At 40.5% G+C, this 7571-nt stretch overlaps 1 non-coding gene across 1 annotated transcript; it reads right to left on the bottom strand.

Annotated features, from left to right (window-relative positions):
• Positions 1–1464: 1464 nt before the first annotated feature.
• Positions 1465–1571, bottom strand: LOC121173242 (small nucleolar RNA R71). Its single transcript, XR_005887702.1, has one exon. It is a non-coding gene; the product is annotated as a small nucleolar RNA R71 (small nucleolar RNA).
• Positions 1572–7571: the final 6000 nt, after the last annotated feature.

The raw sequence follows: 7571 nt of genomic DNA, 5'->3' as shown, positions 1-7571 counted from the left end.
AAGAGCATGGAGACAGGGGGAGCAGAAAGCTGATGTCACGTGAGATGTCTTGACATCCTGGAAAAGACTTGTAGATTTGCAACTTGCAGAATTTTGTTGTCACCACTACAGAGACTGATGTGCTTGATTACTCTGATAATGAAAGTTGCTGATCCCACTTGCATGACTGCTCGTACCTGCTCAGGAAGTGTCTAAGTATGTTTTAGACAAAATTTGCCAAAGGGGGAGATTGTTAGTGCTTAGCTTTACTGAGTTTTAAAAGATTGGCTAAAATTTTGTTAAAACATAAGCACTTAGACAATGAAGGAAAGCTGGAGTTGCTGCACATGATGTCTAACATTATGTCAAGGAATCAGATCGGGCTGCACAATGCACAAGGCAAGATAAAATGTCAAATGAAGAATTGAAGCTGCAGGATCCACGATGTCGGATACAATGTCCAGGACATCCTGCCCGAAAATACTGGACACATAAATCTGTTATACCTTTAACAGATTAATGTGCAGTCAGCAACAGATTAGGCGATCTATCTTTAGGAACGAATTAAAAGATAATTAAAGTTCGAATTACAAACTTGAATAGTTCGTTCAGGGATTAAAGATTAAAGATAAAAACTAAAAGATCAAACTTTATCTTTTAGATCTTTAAGTGCAGATTTTTCAGGAGAATGATAGATCTTATCCAGCGCAAGTTGTTGCAGCCCAGATACGTACACTGCTATATAAACATGAAGGCTGCACGGGTTTTGCACCAAGTCCGAGATTGAAGAGTTATTTTGTGAGTTTTGGGACTTGAGTGTTTTGTGAGCCACCTTGATGTTACCCTAACATCAAGTGTTGGACCTGAGTGTGTAGAGTTGATCTCTATTGTTCAGAGAGCAATCTCTGGTGTGTCTTTGATTTGTTTGTAAACACGGGTGAGTGATTGAGAGGGAGTGAGAGGGGTTCTCATATCTAAGAGTGGCTCTTAGGTAGAAGTTGCATGGGTAGTGATTAGGTGAGAAGGTTGTATACAGTGGCTGTTAGATCTTCGAACTAATACTATTCTAGTGGATTTCCTCCCTGGCTTGGTAGCCCCCAGATGTAGGTGACGTTGCACCGAACTGGGTTAACAATTCTCTTGTGTTATTTACTTGTTTAATCTGTTCATACTGTCATATATAATCTGCATGTTCTGAAGCGGGATGTCGTGACATCCTGTACGACATCTGTCCTCAGTATCAGAATTTCACATGGCCTTGCAGGTGAAGACCCACACAAACATTTGAAGGAATTTCATATTGTCTGCTCCACCATGAAACCCCCAGATGTCCAAGAGGATCACATATTTCTGAAGGCTTTTCCTCATTCATTAGAGGGAGTGGCAAAGGACTGGTTGTATTACCTTGCTCCAAGGTCCATCCCAAGCTGGGATGACCTTAAGAGAGTATTCTTAGAAAAAATTTTCCCTGCTTCCAGGACCACAGCCATCAGGAAAGATATCTCAGGTATTAGACAACTCAGTGGAGAGAGCCTGTATGAGTACTAGGAGCGATTTAAGAAACTATGTGCCAGTTGCCCTCACCATCAGATTTCGGAGCAGCTTCTTCTCCAATATTTTTATGAAGGACTCAGCAATATGGAGAGAAGTATGATAGATGCTGCCAGTGGTGGAGCCCTTGGAGACATGACTCCTGCTGAAGCCAGAAATTTAATTGAGAAGATGGCTTCCAACTCTCAGCAGTTTAGCGCCAGAAATGATGCCATAGTCATTAGAGGAGTGCATGAGGTAGCTACAAACTCAGCTGCATCATCTGAGACTAAGAAGTTTGAAGGCAAACTGGATGCATTGGTTAACTTGGTAACCCAGCTGGCCTTGAATAAGAAATCTGTACCTGTTGCAAGGGTTTGTGGTTTGTGCTCCTCTGCTGACCACCATATAGACCTTTGCCCTTCCATGCAGCAACCTGGAGCAATCGAGCAGCCTAAAGCTTATGCTGCAAATATTTACAATAGACCTCCCCAACCTCAGCAGCAAAATCAACCACAACAGAACAATTATGACCTCTCCAGCAACAGATACAACCCTAGATGGAAGAATCACCCTAACCTCAGATGGTCCAGCCCTCAGCAACAACAACAGCCTGCTCCTTCCTTCTGAAATGCTGCTGGCCCAAGCAGACCATACATTCCTCCACCAATCCAACAACAGCAACAACCCCAGAAACAGCCAACAGTTGAGGCCCCTCCACAACCTTCCCTCGAAGAACTTGTGAGGCAAATGACTATGCAGAACATGCAGTTTCAGCAAGAGACCAGAGCCTCCATTCAGAGCTTAACCAATCAGATGGGACAATTGGCTACCCAATTGAATCAACAACAGTCCCAGAATTCTGACAAGCTGCCTTCTCAAGCTGTCCAAAATCCCAAAAATGTCAGTGCCATTTCATTGAGGTCGGGAAAGCAGTGTCAAGGACCTCAACCCGTAGCACCTTCCTCATCTGCAAATGAACCTGCCAAACTTCACTCTACTCCAGAAAAAGGTGATGATAAAAATTTATCTAACAATTTCTGTGCAGGTGAATCTTCTTCCACAGGTAATTCTGATTTGCAGAAGCAGCACATTCCCCCTCTTCCATTCCCTCCAAGAGCAGTTTCCAACAAAAAAATGGAAGAGGCAGAGAAAGAGATCTTGGAAACGTTTAGAAAAGTAGAGGTAAACATACCTCTGTTGGATGCAATAAAGCAAATTCCAAGATATGCCAAATTCTTGAAGGAGCTGTGCACTAATAAGTGGAAGCTTAAAGGAAGTGACTGGATTAGCATGGGCAGAAATGTCTCCGCATTGATTGGTAAATCTGTTCCTCAAATTCCTGAAAAATGCAAAGATCCAGGTACATTCAGCATACCTTGTATTATAGGGAATAGTAAATTTGACAATGCCATGCTAGACTTAGGAGCTTCTGTTAGTGTTATGCCTCTGTCTATTTTTAATTCTCTATCTCTAGGTCCCTTACAGTCAACTGATGTGGTAATTCATTTAGCTAATAGAAGTGTTGCCTACCCTGTTGGTTTCATAGAAGATGTCTTAGTTAGAGTTGGTGAACTGATTTTCCCTGTTGATTTTTATATTTTGAATATGGAAGATGGATTTTCTCAAGGATCAGTTCCCATCATTCTAGGCAGACCCTTTATGAAAACTGCTAGAACTAAGATAGATGTTTATGTAGGCACACTATCCATGGAGTTTGGTGATATAACTGTTCATTTTAATATTCTGGATGCTATGAAATACCCATCTGAAGATCTTTCTGTATTTCGTGCTGAAATAATTGACCATGTTGTTGATGAATACTTGACTGATCTTTATTCCAATCTGCATGCCTCTCACTCTTCATGCATTGAGTCTGAAATTGTACTTGATCATATGTCTAAATTTGATGCTGAGAGTGAATATGAGAGTGATATTGATTGCATGTCTGGTGGTGGTGTTTTACCTCTCGAGATTGATTTTATATAGTCAGATAGGACTAACCATGTTTCAGGAAGTACACATACCTCTGACTTTCTTTATGAGGTAAAGGCTGAGAAACCATCTCCTTCTACCACTGTCCAGCCAACCACACCAGAATTGAAGCCTCTGCCATCAAATTTAAAATACGCTTACTTGGATGATAGCAAGAGTTTTCCAGTGATTATATCTGCCTCCCTTGCTGATGAGCAAGAGGAGAAGTTGTTGTTAGTTCTCAAGAAGCATAAGAAGGCTATAGGCTGGACCCTGGTGGACATTCCTGGTATTAGCCCATCCACATGTATGCATCGAATAAATTTAGAGGATGGAGCTAAACCAGTAAGACAGCCACAGAGAAGACTCAACCCGGTGATTCTTGTTGTAGTGAAGAAGGAGATAACCAAGCTTTTGCAAGCTGGAATCATTTATCCTATCTCCGATAGCCAATGGGTGAGTCCTGTCCAGGTAGTCCCGAAGAAGACCGGCCTCACAGTGATCAAAAATGAGAAGGAAGAGTTGATTCCTACTCGGGTGCAAAACAGTTGGAGAGTCTGCATTGACTACAGGAGGCTGAACCAGGTTACCAAAAAGGACCATTTTCCCCTGCCATTCATTGATCAGATGCTTGAACGCCTGGCAGGTAAATCTCACTATTGTTTCCTTGATGGTTTTTCTGGTTATATGCAAATTACTATTGCTCCTAAGGATCAGGAAAAGACCACATTCACCTACCCCTTCGGCACTTTTGCTTATAGGAGGATGCCTTTCGGCCTGTGCAATGCCCCTGGTACCTTCCAACGGTGCATGATTAGTATTTTCAATGATTTTTTAGAAAATTGCATAGAGGTGTTTATGGATGATTGCACTGTATATGGATCCTCTTTTGATGGTTGTTTGGATAGTTTAGAAAAAGTTTTAAATAGATGCATTGAAACTAACCTTGTTCTAAATTTTGAAAAATGTCATTTTATGGTTGAGCAAGGTATAGTTTTAGGGCACATTATTTCCAATAAAGGTATTGAAGTAGATCCTGCAAAAATTTCTGTTATTTCACAATTGTTTTACCCCTCTTGTGTGCGAGAGGTGCGATCTTTTCTTGGTCATACAGGGTTCTACAGGCGCTTTATAAGGGATTTTAGCAAAGTGGCCCTTCCACTGTCCAACTTGTTGCAAAAGGAGGTGGAGTTTGACTTTAATGACAGATGCAAAGAGGCTTTTCATTGCCTCAAAAGAGCGCTGACTACCACCCCATCATCCAGGCACCCGATTGGACAACCCCTTTTGAGCTTATGTGTGATGCATCACATTATGCATTAGGGGCTGTCCTTGCTTAGAAAATTGATAAATTGCCCAGGGTGATATATTATGCTTCTAGGACTTTAGATGCTTCCCAAGCGAATTATACTACTACTGAGAAAGATCTTCTAGCCATAGTTTTTGCTCTTGATAAATTTCGATCTTATTTGCTTGGTACCCGCATTATTGTTTACACTGACCATGCAGCTCTAAAGTACTTGTTGAAGAAGGCTGATTCTAAGCCTAGGTTGATCCGATGGATGCTCTGGCTCCAAGAGTTTGACTTGGAGATCCGTGATAGGAGTGGAGCACAAAATCTAGTTACTGATCATTTGAGTTGGATCGAACGTGTATCTGATGCAGATTCACCTATTCGGGATGATTTCCCGGATGATCATTTGTATATACTGTATAGTATTTCTGACTCTCTTTCTACTACCTGGTTTGCTAACATTATCAATTATTTAGTTGCTTCTATTTTTCCTCCCTTAGCATCTAAGGCCCAAAAAGATAAAATTAAAAGTAATGCTAAGCATTTTATTTGGGATGACCCCTACTTGTGGAAATTGTGCAGTGATCAGGTCATTAGACGGTGCATTCCAGATCATGAGACTGACTCAGTCCTGTTGTTCTGTCATTCTTCCGCACCGGGAGGTCATCTGGGTGTTCAAAGGACAGCTCGCAAAGTGCTTGATTGTGGTTTTTATTGGCCCACCATCTTTAAAGATGCGTGGAAGATCTGCAGCACTTGTGAGCAGTGTCAGAAAGCAGGAAATACACTTACATGGCGACAACAAATGCCTCAGCAACCTATGCTATTCTGTGAGGTGTTTGATGTCTGGGGTATAGATTTCATGGGTCCTTTTCCTGTCTCTTTTGGTTATGTTTACATTCTCCTTGCAGTTGACTATGTTTCAAAATGGGTGGAAGCCAAGCCCACTAGAACTAATGATGCCAAAGTTGTCGCAGACTTTGTCAGGTCTAATCTATTTTGCAGGTTTGGAGTACCTAAAGCAATTGTTAGTGATCAAAGAACCCATTTTTGCAACAGGACAATGCATGCCCTGCTTAAAAAGTACGGGGTGGTACACAGGGTATCCACACCATACCACCCCCAGACCAATGGACAGGCAGAAATTTCTAACCGAGAAATCAAGCGAATTTTAGAGAAGATTGTGTAGCCAAGCAGGAAAGATTGGAGTACCAGGCTTGATGATGCTCTCTGGGCACATCGGACTGCCTACAAAGCACCCATAGGAATGTCTCCTTATCGGGTTGTCTTTGGAAAGGCATGTCATCTTCCAGTGGAAATTGAGCACAAAGCTTACTGGGCAGTGAAGACTTGCAACTTCTCTATGGATCAAGCTGGTGAGGAAAGAAAGTTGCAACTGAGTGAGTTAGATGAAATCCGCCTAGAAGCCTACGAGAATGCTAAGTTCTACAAAGAAAAGACCAAGAAGTTCCATGATAGTATGATAGTTAAAAAAGACTTCGAGGTTGGGCAAAAAGTGTTATTGTATAATTCTAGGCTTGGACTCATGAGTGGTAAGTTGAGGTCTAAGTGGATTGGTCCTTTTGTTGTTACTAATGTTTCTCCTTATGGTACAGTTGAGATCAAAAGCGACTCCACAAACAAGAGCTTCAAGGTCAATGGACATCGACTTAAGCCATTCCTCACGAACCCTTCTTTAGTGGACGTAGTGGTGGAAGAGACTTCCTTACTCCACCCTACTCTTCCTCCACCATGACTTAGGGAGTTTTTCTTTTCCTATCTCCTTCTTTGGTTTTATTACACTTGTCCGATTCTCTTTGATGATTTAATTGTTTTTAATCTTTTAATTGTGCTACATTGAGGACAATGTGTTGTTTAAGTATGGGGGGGGAGTGTTCTTTGGTTTTGCTAGTTTTGTTGGTTTTGTTAATTTATTAGTTGTGTTAATTTGTTAATGTTGTTAGTTTCGTCGGATTTTTAGTTTAATATTTTGGGTCAATTTTGTGTGCACGTACGACTTTGCATGTTTTTCTTTGAATTATAGGATATGTTCAAGAAATGGGTAATTGTTTTGAAAATAAAAGTTCTTGACATTTTGTGACTTGAAATCCTTGATTCTTCTCTACATGTCATGATAGTTTTGAAAGCTCAATTTGAAAGTGATGAGTTTACCTTTGTGAGAATTTGAGCCATCCATCATCATAATCATTTGGTGTGTTTTGCCCCATTGATTGCTTGCACAATAGCCTTGGCTAGATTCTTGTTGATGCGTCCTAATTCACATGCATATTTGGAAATGATTGAGGCAATTTTGTTCTTATAAGCTTCTAGCCAAATGGACTTACCTTGAATTAATTCCTTTGATAGCCCTTTTGAGCCTTGTTTCCCTTTCCTTGTTTTGAAGCTCACTACAAGCCTTAAGTGAAAAACCATGATATCACCATATCCTTAAGGAATTTTGGAGCTTTGGAATTGTTTTGGGAATAAGTGTGGGGGGGTTTTTGTTTCATTGGATAACTTGTTTTGTTGGCTATACTTCATGATGTATTTTGGGCCATACTTGATGTACATTGTATATTGGTTAAATGTTGGACATGCTGAATGAAATGCTGTTTCTCAAAGGATATAGAGTAAAAAAAAAAATCGAAAAAGAAAAAGAAAAGCAATAAAGTTGAGTGAATAAGATCTTAAATGGCAAAAGAATGATGAAACTCTTGGTTCTACTCTTCATGTTTAAATTTTATCTTTACTTCTTTTTATTTTTTATTTTTTTTTATTATGCACTTATTCCCCA

The sequence above is a fragment of the Glycine max genome, chromosome 12, assembly GCF_000004515.6.
Source record: "Glycine max cultivar Williams 82 chromosome 12, Glycine_max_v4.0, whole genome shotgun sequence".
NCBI classification, from domain to species: domain Eukaryota; kingdom Viridiplantae; phylum Streptophyta; class Magnoliopsida; order Fabales; family Fabaceae; genus Glycine; species Glycine max.
Note: the sequence above shows the minus strand (reverse complement) of the source record. Positions and strands in the feature narration are given on the sequence as shown.